This window comes from Ambystoma mexicanum, chromosome 9, assembly GCF_040938575.1.
Source record: "Ambystoma mexicanum isolate Mex_15411 chromosome 9, UKY_AmexF1_1, whole genome shotgun sequence".
NCBI lineage: Eukaryota > Metazoa > Chordata > Amphibia > Caudata > Ambystomatidae > Ambystoma > Ambystoma mexicanum.
In genome coordinates, this window is record NC_090931.1 from 727,255,591 (window position 1) to 727,281,181 (window position 25,591).

Consider the following 25,591-nt stretch of genomic DNA (forward strand, 5'->3'; position numbering starts at 1 on the left):
CACCGAACCGACAGACTCAAACTGCACAGCCAGTCACCAGAATCTATACCATCCCACTGACTGCCAAACGGACTCTTGTGGCCCTCACAATCCCTGCTTTTCAAATATGCTTCAAACTACAACAAACTTCAGCTTGACCCGAATACATACTCCTTATCTGGAACAATGGACCGACAACATTCGAGCATGGTTCATACCGTTCGCACAGCATTAAGAAATCTGGATCAATGCTGTTGAACTACCTAGAACAACAGAATTGTACTATTGACTGGTAACTGCTCCCCCGGTCCATCTCTGGGCCATAGAGAGTGATTAGGCAAATTTAGGTGACGTATATTTCTTAACTGCGCCTGTATCAACGTTGAGATCACCCTTGTTTTGTAGAAGTGGCTGAGTAGGTTGTTTAGCCACTACTTGTCCTTGAACTCCTGCAGGGAAGAAATCATTGTGTCACACTGGCCACACCTGCATCACTTTCAGTGTAACCTGCTGTTATTGGGGCAATTTTGTTTTTTATTCTCCCCATATCTCTTCACCAAATGTCATGTGAGCTGCTTGTTTCACCATGTGGCAGCTCAAGACTGACCTTCGAACTGCACTGAGGTGGTTACAATCAAATTGCAGGAGGGCCCGTGAACTGTTTTTTCTAAGAGCTCTACCTTCATAGGAAGGTACAGCTGGACTCCATTTGAAGAAACCAATAACACAAGATACAAAGGCTTTCTGCTTGAGCCAAAGGTCCCTCTCTTATGTAGGAGATTGTAGATATAATATTCTTCTCCCCATGATCATAATCTCTGATTTTGTATGGTTTACTTTGGTGGAATTTTGATTGTTGAATTGTTGGTATGATGTTTATGTTTTACTATAGCCTGGCATTGTTATCATCACCATATCATCTGTGAAGAGAAGGGGGACTAAGATGTTTCTTGTTTTAAGGACAGTGCTTGACACAGACTCCAAATAGTCATGTGGTCTATTTAGATATACGTGAAAAGAAGGGTAGCAAGAACCCAATCCTGCCTTACCCATCTCTCCACGTTTGTTTTCACTCTGGAAGTAGTCCCAGAAGGCCATACAGGATTACACCTCTATGTTCTCGTTGGATAGCCACTACTATTGCTATATTATGTGTCAGCTCCTTGAGATTCCCAATGTTACTCTTTGCAGATGTTCTCTCGGTTTACAATGCCAAACATGGTCTGGATGTCCATGAAGGCTAGGTACAGCTGTTTTATTTTAATCTGAACATGCTCCATGTACAGCATTTGCATGTAAACATATTGACCTACTGTCAACAATGTTGGTCTATCACCCAAATGTACTTATGAGGTGATCTTCTTTCCTTTAGCCCAGTCTGCTTGTGTTGGTAAAGAATGTTCTCATAAAGCTTTCCATGTGTCTACTGGGCTCTTTTCGGGCATTAGTACCACACAGGGCTCCTGTTCCAGGGATTTGTTTCTGAACAATAATTATGTTAAACACCTGGACCAAAATTCTGATTGCATTTTTTCTAGATAGCAACAATCAGGACCCAATGCCTTATGTGTTTTTTTTTTTTTTATGTTGAGTGATAGTGTGGCATTATTTTACAAAAGTGATTTCCCTAGATGTTGCCATTTCCAATGATTGACCCTCCGAACTTTGCTTCAAACAAAGCTGCAAACCCTCTGAAAATGAAATTCTTTTTCTGCAAAGGGTTGATCATGTTTAGCGCCTATAGCATGTATTTGCTAAAAGAGTCTTACATTTGGTTCATATATATGCCCGTCAGCACTTCCAAGGTAGACAATGTTTATGTTCCCTTTTGTGAATAATATCCTTGTAAGATTTCCAGAGAAAATGTATTTTACAAGTTTTACATGGTTCGTCTTTCATTGAAATTCTTCAGTTAATCTACAGTGGTTGTCAATTTAGGTAAACCCTGTGTGTTTTCTTGCCTCTGTTTGTCCTGATTGTAATTGAAGCTGATTTTGCTTCAGCTGTTAGGTTCCTTATTTACTTATTGGATAGCAGTGTGTTGGAAGGAGTGAAACACCCTACTTGACTTTTTTTCAAAGCTGTATTGTATTCCTCGTTATATTTGTTAAATATTAGTCATGTGTTATGCTCTTCCACTGAATCGCCCTTCTACTAGTGGTTGAAATTAACATGTCTCCTTCGTGATGTGGTCAGTCTTGTCTGGGCTCTCTGCCATTAACTTTGGAAACAAGACCAAATGGTTTGTGATCATCTCCCAAAAGCAGAACCCCACTAGGATTGGTCAAGGGCCACAGTACAATTATTTAGGATTTGGAAGCTATATGGAGGCATGTTTTCTGTCGTATGGGGATTTTACTTTCTTTTCAAATACATTTGATGTGTACGTTAAAAATAGATGGTTTTACTAATCACATATCTAAGCTCCAAAAATGAGATTCTTCTTTAAACGTTGTCATTATTAGACGCTGCTACTGTTGTTATTGTTATTGGAAATGCTGTATAACCAGGATCCGCAACCAGAATCCGCAAACAGTTCAAGTATTGATAAATCTAGTTTTAAACACCAAAACTATGCTTGTCATAAGAATCAAGATTGCAGAATATGCCAAGATTCATTTGGTATATGCCAATATATGTATAATGTGGGATTTTTATTTTGGATTGGATATTAGCATGGAAAGGACATTGTCCTCTTTAAAAAGTCGGTTTTGCTTTAAAAAAAAAAACAACAAAAAAAGTACAATTATCAAAAAATATTGGATTTAAAAAATGTCATTATTTGCTCCGGAATCAAAGCCAAATATGATGTAGATTTGACTGTAATGTAATATTTCATTTGATTATTACATATGAAAATCGTTCACTTGACAAATGTCTAATTTTTAGAAATTGAAAACACACAACAAACCACTGAACTGACATATGTCAGAAGAGGAATACGATGTCCATTCACGTCCCACTCCCCTCTGCATTTGTCATTCTTTTTACTATGCACGTTTATTCAAAATATCCATTCAGAATCCCTAGGACGGTGGAAATTCAATTTCTGCAGCGTCTAAACGTGGACTGCAGTAACTCTCCATATCTGAAAGCTGTTACGATGTTTAATGACTGTAAATGTACAGGATTTAACCAGCAGTGTTTTCTCCTTTCCCTGAGCTACTTGGAATAATGTATGCGCCTTTTCGAAGTTTCTAGCAATGCAGCTCATGGAATCTATTTAGAGGGTTTGAAGGTCTGCTGTGGAAGAATTTCATTTCACCTAATGAAATGTTACCGTTTGTGGGTGGTAAAATGTTATAGCGCTACCAATATTAACATTGAGTGGTGATAAATGATCGAAAGTAGCCAAATGCAGTTTATGGATTCTTTACCTACTGTAAAGGTTTTATTTGTATAATTGCAGAGTATGAATGCGTGCCTCGTGTACATTATAGACGAAACAATGGGATTGTTAGATTGTTTTCATTTAAATCAATGGTGTGCCTATAGAAAGACGTTTTTATAAATGTTATGATTTACTAAAGAAATAGAAAATGCAATATTAAAATATGTTTATGCTACAGTACATGTCGTAACAGGTGAATTAATGGGGGGTCCCTGTCAAGTTTGTGCACCAGGATTTGCTGTTAAAAGGGTCTATCAACTAGGCCCATTTCCTGCTCTCCCTTAACCCCAACCTTTACTTCCTCCAAGGGGCCTGCAGCTCGTCTCCGGTGGGAAGCCATAGTGCCGGAGCGCTAAGCCACGCCCCCTTCTCCACTTACCCTGCCACAAGGGACGCCAGGGCCGAAGCCCGCAGGACCAAGGGTGCAGGGTGTTTAACTCCGTTGGCGGTGTTCCACGAACATCAGGTGTGGCAAAGAGATTACATTCATGAGTGGACCGCTGGACCCTAAGCAGGAAGCTTTACTTGGAAGTTGACCTGGGAGTCCTCCTTGAGGTGAGAGCGGGAACGTTTGGTTGGGCCCTGTTTTGACTGACTGTGACTCCCCGCTTTTGTAAACTGATACATGGCATTCCCGTATGGAGGACTCTGAGGTATTGGAGGTGCTCCCTTCCCCATTTCCCACACTTCCCTTTGGCTCACAGTTTACACCCCCCCCCCAGTCTATTGAGCAATCTCATGCCATTGCAGACCATAAATCCAAGCGTAAGATTCTAGCTGTGAAAAGCAATCTAGTTTCTGGCCTACCTCGACATGAGGGCGAGTGAGTTACTGAAATGGATTTTGCCACTGGGGAAAAGACAATAGCAACATCAATGTCACTGGAGAGGCACATTCTCTGACCAAGGAGATTCATCAGTTTTTGAAGGTTACCCAACACACCCTATGAGGGGTTTTAAAAGCCAAACTAGGAGAGGTTCATGGAGGTGAAGCGACCAAGAATCTGGGCGGATCGACAGCCCTCCACTCCGAAGGAAATTATGTGGCTAAAATACAAGCAGCTTCTTTCACTTATGGAAGTCTACTGACCACCGCAGGAGTCTGTCTGTTCTGCTACCCCCTGCCACTCCTGTAATGGGCATGATCACATTCTTCTAACTCCAGCTGAAACTTTCTCGCATTATAAATTGCTGACCCCCCCCTCCTTGGTTCCCACAGCGTCTGCCCAATGTCTGCCCCTTGAGCAGGCAAGTCTCAGAGCAGTACAATAGCACCAGTGGCTGAAGGTGTAACTCCAGCGCCCTGTCTCCCTGACTGGTCTGAAGGGGAGGGGAAGGGCCTGCCAACCAATTTCCCGCAAATTAATAACCCCTTGGCTACTGAATCCCTGCCTGAGCCTGGACACAGCAACATTCATACCCTGTCCATCTGTGGATCAGGCCCCTTGGAACTAATAGACATGGAAAAAGAGATTGATGATGTGATGGATAATAAACACTGCCCTAGTTTCACCAGTAGCTCCTGGGGCGAGACCATGTCTAACATGTGAATGAGCTCTAGCTCCTTTCTCCACGTGACTCCACTTAGGGCCCATAAGCTAACCAGGCCAGCCATGTGGTCAATTCCTGATACACCGGTCACAGAGGCCCATACCACCCAGAGATGCACTGTAATCAGGTGCTTCTCGAACTTGCAGCCATCAGGGCACTACTCTGGGTCTTGGTAGAGGCCCCTGGCAGGGGAGGAGGGGGACTTGTGAGAGAGATCATTAATGGGTCATTTGTTTTAAAGGTGCCTAGCAATCTACATCCAGATTTTCCCCTAGACCAAGCAACACAGGGCTTATTGGCTGTTGGAAAAAGGACCGGCTGCAACAAACATGTCTCTGGGGACAAAGCATTGGCCACTACTTCTGGTGAGCTCAATGTGCACACCTATATGTTACATCCTTCTGTCGATAAATTTGACCAGCTGAATACACCTAAGGCACCCCTCTAGAACCCTACCCCTAAACCAAAGCCCGTACTATTGAAGACCTGTGTTTTAGGTCAAATAGGATCCTTGGAGAGATAAGGCAATTAGAGCACCCAGAACATTCAGACCCGGCTTTAAGAAAAATATATCTAGCCCTTGTGACCAGGGGAGGCCAAGAAGTGTTGCAGCATTCCTTCACGGGGTGCCAAGACTAATTGATAATAAGCGACAGCCAAATGATTCACTCTCAAATACATGTTTGTACTGGCTTTGTAACACAGGGGTTGTCCATTTGTGTTCAGAGATACCATAGCAAACTATAGTTGTATGTCTAGCGATGGTGAGAATCAGTGTGACTCTGTAAGCGTGAAATTATGGGACCAGAAGGTCGCCAAAGGCGTTCTGGATAGAGCAGGGTCTACGGCCAGTCTGGAAACAGTGGAATTGCAATTAGCCTGCCCTGTATCCCTTTCCAATATCTGTTCACCCACAAAGATCAGCCCCATTTAATAATCTTCTATCTGTTGCAAACCTTACCAACCTGTGAAAAAGGTTAAGTGTCAACTAAAGCGGCTTTGAGCTTGAGATTGAACTCTGGTTGGACCACAGAGTAGGGGTGTGGGGGGGGGCTCTCTCCCAATTTGAACTGTGGTGCACTTTTTGTTGGTTTAATGTGTCGGGGGGAAATTCTGCCGGGGTCGGCCGGGCCGTCCGCAGACCTCCGGGCAGGGAGGCCCCAACTCCTCCCGTATATCCCAAAAGAGATAGAGTATGAGACACACGCAAGAAGAAAGGTGATTCTGCTGTTTATTAGACAAAACGGCAGGGATGGGTCAAGGATCGTACGCGTCCGTCCTGACACACACACAATCGTGGGGCTCGCAGGCCCTTTTTACCTTAGTATGACACGCTACTTGCGTCACCTTAGAAGGTTTAGCAAAAAACCTATCTCCACTCTGGATTGGTTACTCGAGTGGTAGGGTTAGTATAGCATACGTATAGAGAACGGTGTTAGTGGTTGAGGGTTAGTCAGGTGATATACTTGGGTTGTCACTTCAGTTTGATACATGAAAATTGTTACATGAAGACCCCTGAGGATTGGTCAATGCTAATGGCGTCAGTGACAAGAGCCCCATGTTCTGATTGGTCCGCTCGCGAGCCTCCCAGTCTGGGACCATCGCTGTTCCCAGCTCGCGGTGTACCTGTCATTTGCAACAATCTTTCACTATGGGTAGGTGCAGACAATGTGAGGATTTATTCATATGCTGGAAAGCCAACTACTCCCACTGTCGCAGATGTCCATTGAGTCTTTTAATTGTATCTGCCTGTGTCTTGAAACGTGGGATTCAGGCGTCTCCTTTCCCCTGGCCTTGGCATCCTGTCAGGTTTGGCTTGGTCACGTGAGGTGGGACCGTGTTTGAGGCAGAATTCTGCACAATTAATATTGTTTTTTCCACTGTGTGCCTGGTTTAATTTGCAGGTGCGACCTTGACGTCGGCTTGCGGCGTGCGAGATTGCAACATTGTACCCTTGGCTGTGTGCTTTCGCTGGGCTCATTCTGCAGGGTCAGCAACCGAGCTCTTGCTCATTTAATGTTCATGGAAGCTTTTGCTTGCGGCCTACTTGGGCCTGGTGCATAGGTGGAACCGTTGGTGCACTGCGCTTTAGGTTACGGTATCATATTGCTCTATCCTCAGTATCGTGTCTTCGTTATATTCTTCATTATGGTACATGGTTTTAGAAGAAGCGTGAGCAAGCCTTTTTAGATAAGTTCATTATGCGTCTTGCGTTTCTGCATTTTGAGAGCCTATGTGGAAAATAATAAAGATGCACGTCCGTGGGTGTGTCCGTCGCCTACGTCATAGCACTGAGTATGTTCTTCGTGTGGATTGGTGTGGGAGTGTCTGGTGTGTATGTTTTGCACAGGCGTGCTGACCGTTGGCTAGGTCATCATGGCATCTCTAACGATGTGTTGGTTTAGTCGAGTTGATCTATGCCGCAGGTGTCGGCATGGGCAGGTCGGGCTGCTGGGCAGGTGGGTGGGCACATCCGTATGTTCCTGTACCAGGGTATTTGGTCGTCTGGTAGATAGGCAAACTCCTCTCGTGGCGGGTGTCTAAGCCGTGATCCTATAGGCCAAGTGCGAGAGGGGATTGGCGGGAGCCTGTTCTTCCATTCTCCCACTTCAAATGTATTATGATAACTTAAGTAAATGTTGATATTTTATGATGTACTTTGATAGCCTGACTGCCAAATAAAGTTATCTTGATGATAGGAGTGTGCCAGCAATGGGCTTGGCATTCTATACAGTTACACAGTTCTGCTGGCCTGGGTAATGCTTGTTGTTCTTGCTACTTCAGCAACTTCTACAATTAAAAAGTACTTTGTTCCAGATGTTAAAAGATTGGAGTTTCACAAAGGAAACAGAATTAGGTACACGTGACCACTCTTTGATTAAGAATTTCAACTGTAAAGCCTTGTGTTCCCTTTCATTCATACTGAATGCGGCTTTAACGGAATTGGGAATCAGCATCATTCACATGCAACCTTGCTTTGATGTTTATATTCTTGTAACAATTCAGGAAAGTCAGCTGCTACCTTTTGAGTGAGTACAAACAGCGTTCTGCCTCCTAATTAAAGATGCACAACTACTCCGATAAGCTTATTTTTTCTGTCTTTATTTCCAGCCCAACGAGTCATAAAAGTCACATAGAGTAAAATACAGCATATTAATACATTTAAAAATCAACAGGTTTTATAAAATGCAAACACACAATAAAATATGCAAGAGGTACGTTAAGAACATAAAATAATCAATTAGTGTAAGGCCAGTGAAACGGATACAACTTTCACTTCTACAAGTAAGCGTTTTGATCTCTTTGACCAAGCCTGCAGCAGAAAATTTACCATAACAAAGTACCATCTCACAATCTCCCGCCAGACAGAGGCACAAAGCCACTTTGACCCTTCCAACATCAAAATACCTGAAAAGCAGTATCACATGTTTTCTCCTGAAATAAACATAGGCTGGCCAGAAAAAAATAAAGTGTACAATACTTTCATCTACATTATGGCAGAAGGGGCGGGCAGCAGAAATACTTGAGTTTCAGCTATGCTTTAGGCTTGCCAAAGGTAAAGTACCAAAGCGCAGCTTCATATAAAGAGCCTGCATTGATTTTGCCTGCATTCTATCTAGATAGGATTCAAAACCAGGTACAGCTTTTCTGGGCAAATAAGGGGCTGTGCTTTTTGAACACACAAGTTTTTCTTGTGATTCTTTCTCCCACCTTTCTGCATTCACATTTTTAAATAGGGCTTCATAGTTTGCTGGAATCAGTTCGGGCTGGAGCCAATAACCCTCCATTCCCTTTGAGATCAACTCCTTTCTAATAGCCCGGAACCAATGTAAATCTGTTCCTCCGAACTGAGTCAGGACATCCCTGACAGTATTTTTATAAAAACCCAGGTTACTATTAGTCCACAACCTAGTCCAAAAAAATACAGGCCTGGTTTGACAGTCAAAGCCAATTCTCGGGAATCCCAGTTCTTATAAAACCACGATATAGGGCATATTAACGGCCTGCCCAAGGACAGATTTAAGCTTATTTATTACAACAATGAATAATGAAAGTTTATCTTATATGCTAGCACTTTAACTTGTTTTAAAAGTGCGTGTGATACATTTTCTTTTGTTGTCCTGACTTCCACAGCAACAGACAACTTTTTCTCTCTCTTTTTGCTACACAAGTTTAAATGGAGCTGGTTACAGTTACCGGCAAGGATTTATTATTGAATTGGAGTATGGATCCTAAACATTGCGGTTGCAGGTGGCTTCCACTTGCCGGCTTTTCTTCCTGCTACTGCTACTTCAGGCACTCTTGGGATCCAGACACCTCTGCAGCACTGGTGTCCTTGATCCAGCCTCGACCATGGAGTGTCTCCTTCTCTCCTACTTCCATCTGCTCGCTTCTGCATATGGGCCTCGGGTAACTGCACAACACAGCTATTAGGTTCACCTGAGGAAAACATTAACTTCTTCAAGTCCCTCTCAGTACAGCCACAGCCGGACAGGGTTTGTGGACACTGTACCAACTCAGAGCCTGCAGGTGAAATCTCATCCTGGCTTCCCTTAAATGCTCACACTTCCTTGTGAACTGCCAGCCTTGTGCTCTTCTGCTTTTCTACTACTGTCAACCTTCCAGCTCTGCTCCTTCCTACTGCTGCCTTTTATGCCTCTCAAGTGGGGCTATTGACTTCAGGTGCAGGCCCTTAATGTTAACTGCCTGACACTGACAAAGGCTGTTATGCCTACTTGCCTGTACTTTAATTCTGCATGCTTCCTCAGCCTTCTTCCTCATCACACTGCCTGAGGGATTCTTGGATATGTAGTCCATTACAGAAAATTAGGGTTTTCCACTTTTTACATTTGTACGGCTAGATGTAACCTCCCTAATATTTTTCGAAGAGGGACTGTGAGTTTTTGTCTTCCTAGAGACAGCAGATGCAGAGAAAGCAAACCTCTTGCCATTCCCTGTAGTGCACCTTTGATGTTGAGACTGAGATTGAAGCTCAGGGATAAAAAAAGACATGTTCTTTTGATGAAATTGCTTTAGATATGTTAATCTTAGGTTAAAGTCCCTAAGTTTTAACTCTAGGCTGAAAGCCATTAGAAATGACAACAAGCTTTAATTTATTCTGGAATGGTAGTAAGAATATCCCTTTAGGAGAAAACATACAAAGTCTCATTCCCTGGAATCTCACCACTACCCTGGGCCTTGTCTCCACCCAGGTGATCCTCCTACAGTACACCACCCCAGGGATTGGAATCAGGAAGCACCTGCCCTCTCCTGGCCACCTTTGGGGGGTCTTTAGCTAGGGTTTGAGTGAGGGATCGGCAGGATTCCCCACACTACACACAATCAGTTGTATACTACCTTTCTGCACCTTCCCAAATAGAATACTCACCATCATCTCCCTCATCTGTCAAGAATAGACTATGCCAATAGCATCTATCTTGAAATGCCAGACTACCTTACCAGAAACTACAGTGAATACAGAACTCAGCAGCAAGACTATTCCTCAGAATCACTAACACATCAGACCAGCACTGAGATCCCTACATTGGCCACCAGTCAAACACTTCAAAACACACTGCATAACAAACAGAGCAATCCACGGCCAAGGAGCAGAATTAATACAGGGAAAGATGAACTGACCACTAAGGCTCATCAAATACATTTGCCTTAAACCAAAACAATGCTTAAAGCAGAACGTTGGTGGATCAGCATTCTCCTGCACCTCAGCCAAACTTTGGAACTCACTCCTGAATGAAACACGAAGAACAGAAGACCACATAAATTCTGAAAATTGGTAAAAACATGGCATTTAAAATTAACGAGTTAAACAAAAAACACTGTTAAATAGAAATACCCAAAACAACTGAAAACATAATGAACCAAAAAAACATGGATGACCCAACGAAATAATGTATTTGAACTCAAACCATAGAAGAATATGAACCCTGCTAGCCGACATAACCACCACACAGAACGGCACAGTCTGCTAACATCAATAACTAACCCTACTAAAATATTTCCAATATCCTGCATACTCACTGTCTAACACCAAACAAAACACACACAGATTGTAGGGTATTTTGTGGAGATTTGGGGCCTGACGGTATTTTATTACCGCCGAAAAATAACTTAGCAATAATCACTCTTTGTATTCAGATTTGGCCATGTGCAACAATAATACAATGGACATGCATTATTTCAGCACCCAGACCTGCATATTTGGTATACGTGGTTGGTGGTATTTTGGTGAGCATAATTCCCTTGTTTTATTTGTGGCCCCAATGTCCAGAATCCCTTATCTTCGCTTAGATTTTTCGTGTGATCACTAGAGAGACCTCAGACCTGCATTCTAGAGATACCACAATTTCCAGTGATAGTGTTGGTGCGCCACCATGGGCAAACTCACTGACTTATTTACGACAGAGAGCTATATGTGGTAGTCTTGTGGTAATTTCCACTACCTTATATACGGTAGGGAGCTATGTTCAGAGAGTCTCTCTTCCCGTTGGCTCATGTACCTCCAACAAGTTATACTACAGTCACTCACAATTATTCATACTGATTCTGACATACACACATCTGTCTTAAAATGACCATTGCACTGTTTAAAAATCTCCCCACATCATTGGCATTGTAATGGTAAATAGAAAATAAACCACCCGTCTGTTTTCAAATATTTTCTGTATTATAAAAGTTGCATTTAGACATGATCTCATTCTTTACAGCAATAAAATGGAACAATCAAAGCATTTTCAATGACACACTGCAATTATAGTGGCGGAGAACAGAACTTAAATTGCAACATTAGCACTTGATTAAGACACGCACGGGACTTTCATTTTTCTACACTGACTGCATACTTTCGTGCACACACACAGCTCCCCCAGTTAGGTAATTACCTTATCTGTTCAGAGGCTTCTCTCTGTGAATGTGGCTCTCTTGGCTTAATTCCAGCAAAAAGGAACGCTTGCCTTCTCAAGCCGGGGTCATTGCCTGGAATTCTCAGCTTTTTCAGATAGGACTGCCTCTGCCAGTGGAAAGGTAATTCTTTCAGCTTTCCCCAGTCTCGACTGCAGCAGGACACCCCCACAGCCAGGTCTTCTCCCCAGTAGTGCAGAAAGATGTCTGCCTGTCTTTTTCCCTGATACTGCCCACTAAAACTTTCCTCTCAGCCCTCTTTATGACGTGTTCCAATGAAATCCATCATCTCTCATCCTCCTATTCTTCAACAATAGCTTCGCTTATACATTTGCAATTGTTGCAAATCTGACTTCCTTCCTCCTGCAGTTACTGTGCACAACAACACGGATAATCAGGCAGAGAAGAGAGGAAAAAAAAATCTGCACACTCATTTAACTGGTTTTTAAAGTATGCCTAATTCTGCAGTAGAGAACACATTTTATTAGTGAGTTATATTAAAATAAGGTTTTATTAGTCAGGTTAATGGTTAACATGTTAGCTGTTAATTTTCAAATGTGTCTCTAGCAATATAGGCATTTCAGGTGAAAAATCGTGTGCATTTTTAAATGAACACGTGTGCTTTTAACTGTAAAAATAGATTTGCATCTTATATGTTAAAATCGTTTTTTGACTGAATAGCCTGTCTTTCCTTGTTAATCTGCTAACCCATATAGCAATGCACCGCACCCTTGTGGTGGTGCTGCAAAAAAAAAATGCTACTTGTGCAGTAGTGCTGTACTCTGTGCTGTAACATGCCAAATATCCTTACATATACCCTCCTTTTTTTTTAGAACTTGGCTATAATCCAAGCCAATTCCTAAAAACAACTTGTTCTTTCTTTTTCTCTTAAAATGCATGTGTATTGGGATATCTTTCTCTTCCTGACGTAGTCAGTAAAATCAGTAACATTTTCATTTTTACTGATAGCACAATCAACCATCCACCCATGATTAGCACCAGGATAGCCAAACCCACTATTGAGCGTTCCCCCCAGGTTCCCCAATTAAATCTTTCCACTTCTATTATGCCCAGATTACTAATTGTAATATTGTTTTTTCGCAAATTCATTTTCATAACATGTCTTTCTTTGTGATTCAATAAATATTCCACATCTGGATCTATTGGAAAAGTATCCCTTTGAAAAAAAATCGATATTTTCCACTTGGCTTTCCCAAACATCATTTGTTACATGGAACAATGTTAATCCCCCAATTGACACAATTGCATCCTTTGGAACCTGTAAATAAAAAACATTATATTTTACCTGTTTAACCACGTATGTTCCATGGTTTAAATGTACTACCGTCATGTTCTTTAAACAGGTGCTGACCAACCATTTACCTCTGACCATCTTAGCCTGTGCCATTTCTTCACTCCCCATATTACTAATAATCACTTCACATCCCTCTGATATACTTGGGTCAGATTTCAATCCACAAATAGCATCTGTGGCATCAGGAACAAACGGTTTACCTGGACACATATAATTTTGTTCTTTAAATGTTACACATGTTTCCAGGTTTGGTATTAAATAAACTTCAGGTTCCCATGACTGAAATGCCACCACTTCTGGAGTCTTAATCTTAATGAATTTGTCCTCTTGCCAAAATCCCACGTTGTGTACCCACTTCGTTTGATAAATAAGTTCAGGGGCTACAAATGGGATGCATAGCAAAAATCCGATCTCTAGTCTTTCCAAGTCCACATATAACGGCATTGCATTCCCCATTTCGAATGCAATTTTTATCTGTATGAGGTCAATTTCCCTCCTGGTCAATCTTTCTATCATTTGACGAATGATATCCTGCGAAACAAAATACAAGGGAATATGTCCTTGAATCAATTGTGAAACTGCAGTTTGAACTTCTCTCATATAATTCGTTAATAGTCTATCAACAGGACTCATTATGTTCAATATTTCATTTAAAGTTCTGTCATGCTTAAGTATTATTTTAGTCGCCCGTTGCATCACATCCGCTTGTTCATTTAGAATGATTGCAGTTTCATTTATGAATCTTACTTGTTCATCCAGTCCCCCTCTAATTCCATCTAATGTCTTTTGTATTATTTCTAGGTCAATACTCAGTTGTTGTGCTTTAGTACTCAGTGTTCCTACCGAAATAGAATTGGCTGTTGATATTGTAGTACCTATTATTGCTCCAATTATAGACATTACCATTGATATCGCGAGCATCACCGCACCTCTCTTTCCTCTCTTCTTCTTAATGTCTGCTGAATTCACTAATGTTTTTTCCAATTGCATTAATATATCTCTTATTGACTGCTTAGTGTCCTCTTTTCTTATTTCCAGCCACTCTTTAGTCTGTTCAATCTTAATTCCGGTATTGTTCAAGTGTTTTTCAATCAAAATCTCAGGATTTAATGGAATGTATATATTTTGGAAAATCATCCTTCTATCACTCATGATGAATCCTGGTGCCTCTTCCACCGCGATACCAGATGCTGGTCCAGGTTCAATGACAACCTGTGCTTCTGAATTCTTGAAGATCCCTCCAAATATCACCATCGTTAAACATGTCATCGGTATCATCTTCAATGCTGATCGCTTTGTAGCCTTGGTCTTCACCCCTCTTTGGGGCTTTCCCGGAATCCGTCCTCGCGGTCTCCAGGACTCCATCGTCTCCCGTGGCCTCTGGTCCCAGAACCTCCGACCAAATAATGTTAATTGTCTAAATCAAAATAGAAAATAAACAGATTAAGTACATAGCACAATACTAACTTCATCCTTTTGCCAAAAATAAAACATGCTTGGTAAAATACTTCGTTTTTTTTTTTTTCTTTTTTCTGAAATTAAACACAAGTTAAAAGAAAACAAACACATATAAAACAGCATTCAATATTTAATACACTTTCTCTCTGCACACCAACCACGAGCTTCCGTTATATGTGCATTTATTTATTTATTTATTTATTTATTTATTTATTTATTTATATTATATATTTTTACATATATTACAGTGTTTATGTGCCATCATAACAATCAACTTTTTTTTTTTTTAACTTCTTTGTCACTGCCTCCTGATCACACCCATTTATTTTCTCAAGGGACTCTATCCGTTTCCACATGCTCAAGCTGCCTGATCTCATGTCTGGGATGGCATGGTTTGATTTGATTTACATGGACAAACTGCTCTATTGCTGTTTCACCTTCATTTTTCAAAATTTTATACACTACAGGAGAGACTTTATCTATAATTCGAAATGGCCCCTGCCAGGCTGCCAGAAATTTAGAATTTTTCTGTTTACTTTTTCCAAAATGAAACTTGTACACCTGATCCCCTACATTGTATTCCTTTACTGATGTCTTTTTGTCATAATATGACTTAGCACTGTCAGCAGCTCTTTCCAGATTTCTCTGCACAAAAGCAAATGCATGTTGCAAATGCCTCCTCAGTTCATCAATATATTCATGAACTGTGGATGCACTCACTAGAGTTTGCTCATGTGTTCTGTATAGTAGGTGTTGTGGTAACACCATTTTCCTACCTGTTAAGACCTCATGGGGGCTAACACCTGTTGCTTTGGCAGGAGTCGACCTGATTGCCATCAAAACCAATGGTAAACGCAAATCCCAGCTGGAACCTGCTTCTGCCACAAATTTCTTTAAAATGTCCACAACAGACCTATTGCTTCTTTCAACTGTACCTGAAGACGCCGCCCGATATGCGATATGTAGTTTCCTTTTCACACCTAGTATTTGCCATACCTTACTCATTAGAGTACTTGTGAAATGACTTCCTCTGTCTGACTCAATTCTTTGTGGCAACCCAAACCTTGAGAACACATGGTTCACCAGCAATGTGGCTGCTGTTTGCGCACTACAATCTGGTGCGGGAATGCACTCAATCCACTTTGACATCAAACATACCACACTCAAAATATAGCGGTGTCCCCTGCTCGACCTTTTTAAAGGACCTACATAGTCTATTTGCAAATCTGACCATGGGAGAGTTAGGCCTCTTTTCATCAATGGTGCTCTATGCATTGGTGAAGCAGGTTTAAATTGGGCGCATACTAGACATCCTCTAGTATATAATTCCACATCTTGGGACATATGTGGCCAGTAAGCATAATCTTTTAGTATTTCTAATGTCTTTTGTGAACCTCTATGGCCTGCAGTTATGGCATCATGTGCATGGTGTAGCATTAGTCCTCTGAATGAAAGGGGTACTACCCACTGTATTTGCCCTGTTATGGACTCTCTAATCATGAGTCCATCCTGTAATCTAATTCGTGTTTTGTTCTTTAATAACACCCTCAACTCTTCTTTTCCCATACAATCATTTTCTGTTAAAGGATTTTGTTCAGGATCTATCAAATGATTATAATAGATTCCTAAAATTTGATCATTCTTTTGTGCCTCAATCAAATCTTGGTCTGGCGTGTCATGACTCCACTGCACCACCGGTTGATCTACCTCCTTTGGTGCTTTAGAACGTGTGACTGCATCAATTTGTATTTCACCCATTAAATAATCAATAGGTAGCAATTCTCCCATCACAGCCCCAATCTTAGCCAGATGGTCTGCCTTATCATTTCCCTCCTTATCCTCTCCTGGTGTTTTTAAATGCCCACGAATTTTTCTCCAGTATATTGTTAAATTATTTTCTGACACCAATTTGTCTATGGCTTGTATCATTTTTCCATGTTTAAGTGGCTTTTTGTTGTATGTAACCATGCCTCTTGCTTTCCAACCAGGCAAATATTCCACAAAGCTATTCCGTGCATAGTCAGAATCAGTCACCAGGACAATTTCACTGAACTTTTTATCAACTGCAGTAGCAATTGCTTTATAGATGGCTGCCAATTCCGCCACCTGACTGCTCCTATCTCCAATCCTCATCCCTATACTAGGAACGCCTTCACATTTCAACCAGACATTTCCTATTCCTGCCACTAATTGTTTATTACTGTCATTTTCAATGTGAAAAGCACAACCATCCACATATACAGTTGGCAAATCCTTGCATGTTTTTTCATCAAAAGCTTTGTGTGGTGATTGTTCAAATTCCTGTAAACTAGCTTCCACATCCATTTCATTTGTTATTTGTTCAGCTGCACAGTCATGTAAGTCAGCTAACCCTTGAGCAATTGGGCTCTTTTTATTTTGTCCATATCTTACTTCTACGGGAAAACCTTGTAATGCCAGTGTCCATGAAGTGATTCTGGATTGCGCTAGATTGCCTGATCTAATTCTTTTACTCTCTAAAAATTGCAAAGGTTGATGATTTGTTTCAATAATCACCTTTTCTCCCTGAATAATGGGGCGGAAATGTTGTAGCGCCCACACAGTGGTTAATAGGGCCTTTTCGCATTCATTAAATTTCATTTCAACTTGGGAAAATGCCTTACTTGCATATGCAATGGTTTTGTGATTCAAATCGTGTTTTTGTGATAACACTGCTGACATACAATGTTCAGAAAAGCCTATTTCTATAAAGAAATCCCTGTCCTTTATGGGGTATGCTAAACATGGTGCCTTTACAAGACATTCCTTCAATCTAGCCACTGCATCAGACTGCTCTCTTTCCCATCTCCAGGGAGTATTTAGTTTAAGCAGTTTAGTCAATGGTTGAGTGATTTCTGCATAATTCTCAATGAACTTTCTGTTATAGCCTGTCATCCCTAATAAACTTTTTACTCCTTTCACATTTTTAGGATCTTTTAATCTTTGTATGGCCTCTATTTTCTTCCTTTGTGGATTTAGCCCATGTTCCGTCACTTCATGCCCTAGAAAGTTCACTTTTTTCTTGCACCATTGTGCTTTTTGCAAAGATACTTTGGCGCCTGCTTTCTGCAATTGGCCAAGCACATGTCTTATTTCATCAAAATGGCTTTTAAGGTTTTCATTTTTTATCAATACATCATCCACATAAACTATTGTCCCTCTTTCCGCTGCATCCGGCATGGCCTTTCTCAAAAATATGCCAAATTCACTCCCACTATTGATGTACCCGAACGGAGCTCTAAGCCAGGCATATTGAGTCCTGTCAAATGTAAAGGAAAATAGGTGTTGTATCTCCTCTGCCAATGGCACACACCAATATCCAGATGTGAGATCTAACGTGGTAAATACATTTGAACCATGTATCTGAGCTAGGCCCTGATCAATGAATGGTAATGGCCATCTAGATACTGGTACTCTTTTATTTAACTCTCTTAAGTCTGCACACAGCCGCCATTGACCATTTGGCTTTAACACACCTAAAATAGGCGTATTGGATGTGCTATGAATGGGCCTAATTATTCCCCGTGATTCCAAATTTTTAATAATCTCTGCCAATGATTCTAAACATGCCAGCGGTAGTCTATACTGGCGTACAAACACTGGATTTCTGCTACAATCTTCTGGTAGTGTGGCCACATGTAAATCAGTTAAACCACAATCATAAGCATCTTTTGCAAATACATCCTTAAACTCCATAAATATTTCCCTCAGATTGCGTCGATCCTCATCGCTGTTACATGCATCCGCTAAGGAGATCTGCTCTTCTACCATTCTGGAAAATTCTGGAAACTCTTCTGGTAAAGGAATCTCAGCGCTTTCCTCTAACTGTGTGGCTGTGTCTTTTTGTAGAGCTGCCACCTTCAAATATTTTGGCATATCAGCTTCCACTTCAATGGGCTGATTTCCTGTTTCATTTTCATTTAAATTAAATACTATGCAATCCTCTTGATGGCAGCACACTGTCTCATTTGAATCATAAGGATACACAGAATGAATTTTAAATATTCCTTTGGGCTGAGAGTCCAGGTGTTCTGGTAACTCGCCCTTGGCATCTACATATTTTTCAGGAATATTCCCAATCACCATGTTATTTAAATCTGCCGTATAATGTGATTTTTGTATGGCCATTCCTAATGGGGAGTTTTCCTCTAAATGAATATCCTGACAACCTTTATTATTTACCATGATTTTTACAGATCCCTCACCAATGTCTACCAATGGAATGTATTCATAATCCAGGCCTTGCTGTTTTATGGATTCATTCAGGCATACAAATGCATCAGAGCCTTTCATCTGCTGTCCATTTTTGCATTTCAGTGTTATTGCAAACTGTTTTGTAAATGCAGGAACAATAGTATTTTTCCTCATCTGTAATTCGACTGCATAAGGAACTAGTTGTGCACAATGATAAGCCCTTCTTTTGTCTTCAAATTCAGGTGCCGGCCCACCTAGGCGTGACCATATTTTTTGATTAAGGAAATCTAACACCATACACATTCTGTGCATGATGTCATTGCCCATGTAAAATTCATTTTGTGCTCCATTCACTATCCATACATTATGGTAAATTGTTTTCTGCCCAATGCTAATTTTAAGCATGCATCTGCCTGTAATTCGGTTTTCAAAGTCTGGACTGTCCAACCCAGAAACATATTGGTTTTTAATCCTAAATTTCGGGATTTCTTCCCTCTCCATAATTTTTTGCAACAATTTCTCATTAATGAAACTCCTTTCATGTTCAAGCGCTAAAGTGGCTTTTATTGTTTTAAGATAATCATTTATACCAGCGTGAACCCATGGTTGCTCATCTTCCATGTGTATCTCTGCCAGAGTGGTAATGTGTTTTTCTGAATCTGTTTTAGGAACAATATTCTGTTTGCATGTATTCTCTTTTAAGTAAAAACGTAATGTGTGTTCATCTATAGCAGTCTGCCAATCTTTCCTTGGGTCCAAGTATATTTGTACAGGTAGTTTTTCATTGTCGCTCTGATCTTTGTCTTGACACATTAATATAACAGTGACACTAGGTATGCAGCTATTCTGGAGATATACCTCCACAGCATCATTTGTTTTGGCAACGGTGTGACATTCTTTTATATTGCTGTTTTGTGATTTTAGTTTCTTAGGCCTCAATGGTTTTTTGGTTAAGGACCACAGCACTCCATTCACCCCATCTATGAGAGGAGACAATCTTTTCAGGCAATCTGTCCCCATCAGAAATGGAATTTCACAAATAGATGTGATCAATACCTCTTGTTTCATTCTGTGCTTACCTATTTTTATGTCAACCTCAGTTACACCTATGATGGGCACCTCCTCCCCATTAAAGTTATGCACTGGGCCTTGATTTGCCTTCACTGTGATCTGACTCTGTGGAGGCCTCCCTTCATTGATACTCTTTACCAGCTCCTTGGACATAATTGTGGCCTGTGCGCCAGTGTCAATCATAGCAAAGGTGTGGCATTTTTCTTCTACAGTGATGGGTGCATAATATCTGTCCTCAACTTCCTCTAATACACATAAGAAATGTGAATTCTTACTGATTTCAGGGCTCACCTTTCTCAGGTCTTTTTCACTTTTGGCTAAGCACATTGGTAAATGAAAAGACATTTTTCCCTCCTTTTTACCCATTTCTGTGCGAGATATTTTATTCATTTCTCCATGTTCAGAGGTTTTTTGGAGTGTGGCCACCGTTCGCCCATCCATCTGGGTAACATCAGAGACCACATTACAACCTTCCAACTGAACATGTGTCACAACATCATTCAGCAATTTGTCATTTTTTAATTCTGTGCATTTGTGATCATTTAGTGTAATACCAGCCCTTTCAGCCTCTTCAAAAATATGTGGCTCAAAGAATTTTTCAGGTGATTGACTTGTACCCTCCTTGTGAGTATTTCCTTTTTCTGTCTGTGTTTGGTCATTGTTTTGCTTGCCCAGGGAAGGAGCTATGGCATCCCCACTTACTCCCTGTTCACTGGTATTCCCCATGCATGAGTCATTTTTCTTAAATCTGTCCCTTTGTTCTTTTGGAATTCCTAATGTTTCTTTTTCATTTGTGCAAATCTTTACTGTTTTATTTAGCTCTAAGTTAAACCGTACCTCTTTTTTAGAAGTATTTACACTTTCCATCACAATTTCATTTACTGGTACTTTCATTTTTAATCCATTAGTCATCTCAGAGTCGTTATGCAAAGTTATATCAGAGCAATCTGTCATTTTGGCACTGCAGTTATCATGAGTACTTAGTCACTTTTCGGAAGCCCCCCGGTCATTGCTATGGCCATCAGCCCCCTCTTTGGAAGGTTGTTTTTGCGCTGTATAGAGCTTTCCTATTTGCTCAGCTAACATTTTCACTTGGGCCTCAAGGCATTGGAACCTTTCCACCTCTCTAGGATCCTCTTTCTGTGGCCTAGGTCGATATTGGTTGTTTTCCCCCTGATTGGATCTATTCTGATACCTCTCAGGTGATTGATACCGGTTGGGATGGTTTCTGAACTCTTGATTCATTTGTGGAGGGGAGCGGGTTGCACCCATCCTTTGATTATAGTCCCCTGGTGGGGAATCATTGTACTGGCGTGGACTGTAGTTCACGTTTTGCTTCATGTCCTGTCTCTCAGATTGTGGGTACTGGCCCCTATATTGATTTCCATTATCAGTAAATCGATCCACATATCGGGGCCTATCCTGATTACCATATATCATGGTGCTGGGATCAAATCTGCTCTGTGTCCCCAATGACTGGTAGGGACCATCATTTCTTTGATCTTGATTTTGTCTCTGGTTATTGTTCATACCTGCCATATCAGACCGGTACCTTACCCGGGGTCTATCTCCTAAATATCTAGGGCTGATGTAGCTCTCTCTATTACTAGGATCATGTGATTGGAACATTGGTACAGGAAATGGCGATCTTTGTTGATTACCCCTTTGTTCAGGTGTCACATTATTTTTACCTTGGCTTTGAGCAGACTCAAGGGACATTTTGGCTGACCTGATTTCCATTACTGTGGCTGAGGGTTCTTTAGATTTAGGCCTAGTATCTTTCATTTTATCACTTTCTCTACCCTGACAATAGAGTACCTCATATAGCTTGGTGCTTTGATGTACAATCCATTCAAGGGACTTGTCACGGTCAAATTCACGGACCAATTGGGATATGATGTCTTTCTGTAGCCCATAGAAGTATGCGGTTTTAAACTCATTGGAATTTGAGTCAAAAGATACATCAAAGCGAGAGAATGCTCTTTTTAAGTCTTGTAAAAATTGGCGAGGTGATGTATTAGGTCCAGCAGTAATAGTGTACGCGACTTTCTTTGCCTCCTGCAATGACTGAAAAGGAGAAAAATGACGCCTAATTTCTTTTTCAAACTCCAGCCATGTCATATTCTGCTGTTCATTTAATCCCCTTATGATGCTGGCCATCGGGGCATCTAAAGTTAAATGAAAATATTGTCTGTACTGTTCCTTAGGTATCTGGAGCGCTTTAAAAATGTCATGCACCGCTTCTAAGTGATCCTCAATGCAGCATTCACCTCCCTTTTTAAATGGTTTGATCAGGGCTTTAATGGATTTCATTATTTTTATGGGGCTACTTGTTGCAATGCATGGAATTGCACTATTTTGTGATTCAATCCTGTTTTCAGGTGTATGAGATTGGTGGCTGCCCCCAATGGGAGTATCAAATCCCCCAAGGGCGCTGCAACCAAGTTCAGTCACCGGCCCAGTCACTGGGGCACTAGCTCTTTGGGCAGAGCTAGAATTCACCTCCACTCCATTGAATGTGGTACCCTGCCGCCTCTCCTGGGACCTGGGAATGCACATTTGCTGTTCTAAGTCCTTACACTTTTTAAGGAGTCTGTTGGCTTCATCATGCAAATAATTATTTTCATCACTCATTTTATTAATTGCCTCCTGCATATCGCACATTTGCATTTGGCATTCATTGAACTCTTTATTTCTCTTGTCTCTTTCTTGGATCATTTTAATCATTTCTTGTTCTGCACTCTGGAGATCACCTTCTTTTTCGCAATGTTCTTTTTGTAAAATCTGCATTTCTGAAACAACCTCATCTTTATCCTGCCTAATGTGATCCACTAAGGCTTTTAAGCGTGTCAATTCTTGCTCACTATCTTCAAATTGTTTCTTGCTTTTGGATAACTGAGTATCAAAGTCTCTGCATTTTAATTGCATGTCTTTTTGGCATACATCCAATTCTGCTCTCAACATTTCCTGATTTTTATTTGCCCCATCTAATTCAGTCTTTAACCTGTTAATTAGCTGAGTATCATTCTCTTGCATTCGCAGGGACTTGTTTAAAATAAACCATATTTTGCCGCATAGCCGTATTAAACAGTCTTTCTCTGCACTTTTATCGGCTGCATTCAATAATCTTGTAAGGCAGACCTGAATTATGCTGCCTTCTGCAAAAATATTGTCTAGTTTTTCTTTCTGCACCTCACCCTGAATGCGGTTACTCCATTCTAAGGTACTGTTCGAAGACCAATTCCCATGTGCAAATAACTTTGCCTCTAAATATTGCACTAGATCTGAGAATGTGGTTTCCCTTTGTGACATTCTGAAATTCGTTTTTAGTGGCACACTGCTATTATAAAATGGGTTCCCTTTAATGTGCAAATGGCAGTGTGAGACACGCTTGCCACGCCCAGTAGGTACTCTATGATCACTTTCCCGGCCTGCAACGCACCATAAATATGTAGGGTATTTTGTGGAGATTTGGGGCCTGACGGTATTTTATTACCGCCGAAAAATAACTTAGCAATAATCACTCTTTGTATTCAGATTTGGCCATGTGCAACAATAATACAATGGACATGCATTATTTCAGCACCCAGACCTGCATATTTGGTATACGTGGTTGGTGGTATTTTGGTGAGCATAATTCCCTTGTTTTATTTGTGGCCCCAATGTCCAGAATCCCTTATCTTCGCTTAGATTTTTCGTGTGATCACTAGAGAGACCTCAGACCTGCATTCTAGAGATACCACAATTTCCAGTGATAGTGTTGGTGCGCCACCATGGGCAAACTCACTGACTTATTTACGACAGAGAGCTATATGTGGTAGTCTTGTGGTAATTTCCACTACCTTATATACGGTAGGGAGCTATGTTCAGAGAGTCTCTCTTCCCGTTGGCTCATGTACCTCCAACAAGTTATACTACAGTCACTCACAATTATTCATACTGATTCTGACATACACACATCTGTCTTAAAATGACCATTGCACTGTTTAAAAATCTCCCCACATCATTGGCATTGTAATGGTAAATAGAAAATAAACCACCCGTCTGTTTTCAAATATTTTCTGTATTATAAAAGTTGCATTTAGACATGATCTCATTCTTTACAGCAATAAAATGGAACAATCAAAGCATTTTCAATGACACACTGCAATTATAGTGGCGGAGAACAGAACTTAAATTGCAACATTAGCACTTGATTAAGACACGCACGGGACTTTCATTTTTCTACACTGACTGCATACTTTCGTGCACACACACAGCTCCCCCAGTTAGGTAATTACCTTATCTGTTCAGAGGCTTCTCTCTGTGAATGTGGCTCTCTTGGCTTAATTCCAGCAAAAAGGAACGCTTGCCTTCTCAAGCCGGGGTCATTGCCTGGAATTCTCAGCTTTTTCAGATAGGACTGCCTCTGCCAGTGGAAAGGTAATTCTTTCAGCTTTCCCCAGTCTCGACTGCAGCAGGACACCCCCACAGCCAGGTCTTCTCCCCAGTAGTGCAGAAAGATGTCTGCCTGTCTTTTTCCCTGATACTGCCCACTAAAACTTTCCTCTCAGCCCTCTTTATGACGTGTTCCAATGAAATCCATCATCTCTCATCCTCCTATTCTTCAACAATAGCTTCGCTTATACATTTGCAATTGTTGCAAATCTGACTTCCTTCCTCCTGCAGTTACTGTGCACAACAACACGGATAATCAGGCAGAGAAGAGAGGAAAAAAAAATCTGCACACTCATTTAACTGGTTTTTAAAGTATGCCTAATTCTGCAGTAGAGAACACATTTTATTAGTGAGTTATATTAAAATAAGGTTTTATTAGTCAGGTTAATGGTTAACATGTTAGCTGTTAATTTTCAAATGTGTCTCTAGCAATATAGGCATTTCAGGTGAAAAATCGTGTGCATTTTTAAATGAACACGTGTGCTTTTAACTGTAAAAATAGATTTGCATCTTATATGTTAAAATCGTTTTTTGACTGAATAGCCTGTCTTTCCTTGTTAATCTGCTAACCCATATAGCAATGCACCGCACCCTTGTGGTGGTGCTGCAAAAAAAAAATGCTACTTGTGCAGTAGTGCTGTACTCTGTGCTGTAACATGCCAAATATCCTTACAAGATGCACCACTGCAGAAACTTACACCCACCACAAAATGCACACACTCAGCAACACCCAACTAGACACAACACACTACAGAAAACTAAACCAATTACACACAAATCATCCCACACACACTCATAGAACACACACAACCTACTCTTTGCCAACTAAAAACAAACCCAGCACACGGTGACTGGTTTTTCTGAACTTAAGCTACCAACAGCACATCAAAGCTCTCTGGTTTTTTCCACTAACTAAGGTCTCGGGATACTTGTACTCCTAGGGGTTTGTTTGCACTGGGTTGCCTCCTTGGATCGATGATTTATCCCAGTGGTCTGAGGAATCTGGTACATTCTGGTATTCATAGTTTCTTGGGAGCCACCTGAGAATAAAAAAGCAAGAGGCCTGGTCAGTACCGAGGCTTATGGTCATATCAGAAAAAAAGGGGCAGCAATTTTCATATAGATATCTAGGCATACTGTGTAGCCAGGACCAGGAGTAGGGTGAAGAACAGTGATGAGGTGGTGTGGAGGAAAAATACAAGTGAGGTGGAGCAGGACAAAAGACGGTGAAGAGAAGAGGCCAGAATGAAACAGAAGAGA

At 41.0% G+C, this 25,591-nt stretch overlaps 1 protein-coding gene across 9 annotated transcripts in view; it reads left to right on the top strand.

The window, feature by feature from the left end:
- The window catches only part of GULP1 (GULP PTB domain containing engulfment adaptor 1), a 2,063,281-nt gene that overhangs the window by 1,150,553 nt on the left and 887,137 nt on the right, over nucleotides 1-25,591 (top strand). The window contains exon 1 of one of the 9 annotated variants that reach the window (XM_069615620.1): nucleotides 3,726-3,925. The exons of the other annotated variants lie outside the window; for them this stretch is intronic. The gene's annotated coding sequence lies outside the window, so the exon portion shown is untranslated. Of the gene's footprint in view, nucleotides 1-3,725; nucleotides 3,926-25,591 lie in introns of those variants that run through there. 9 annotated transcript variants of the gene reach the window in all.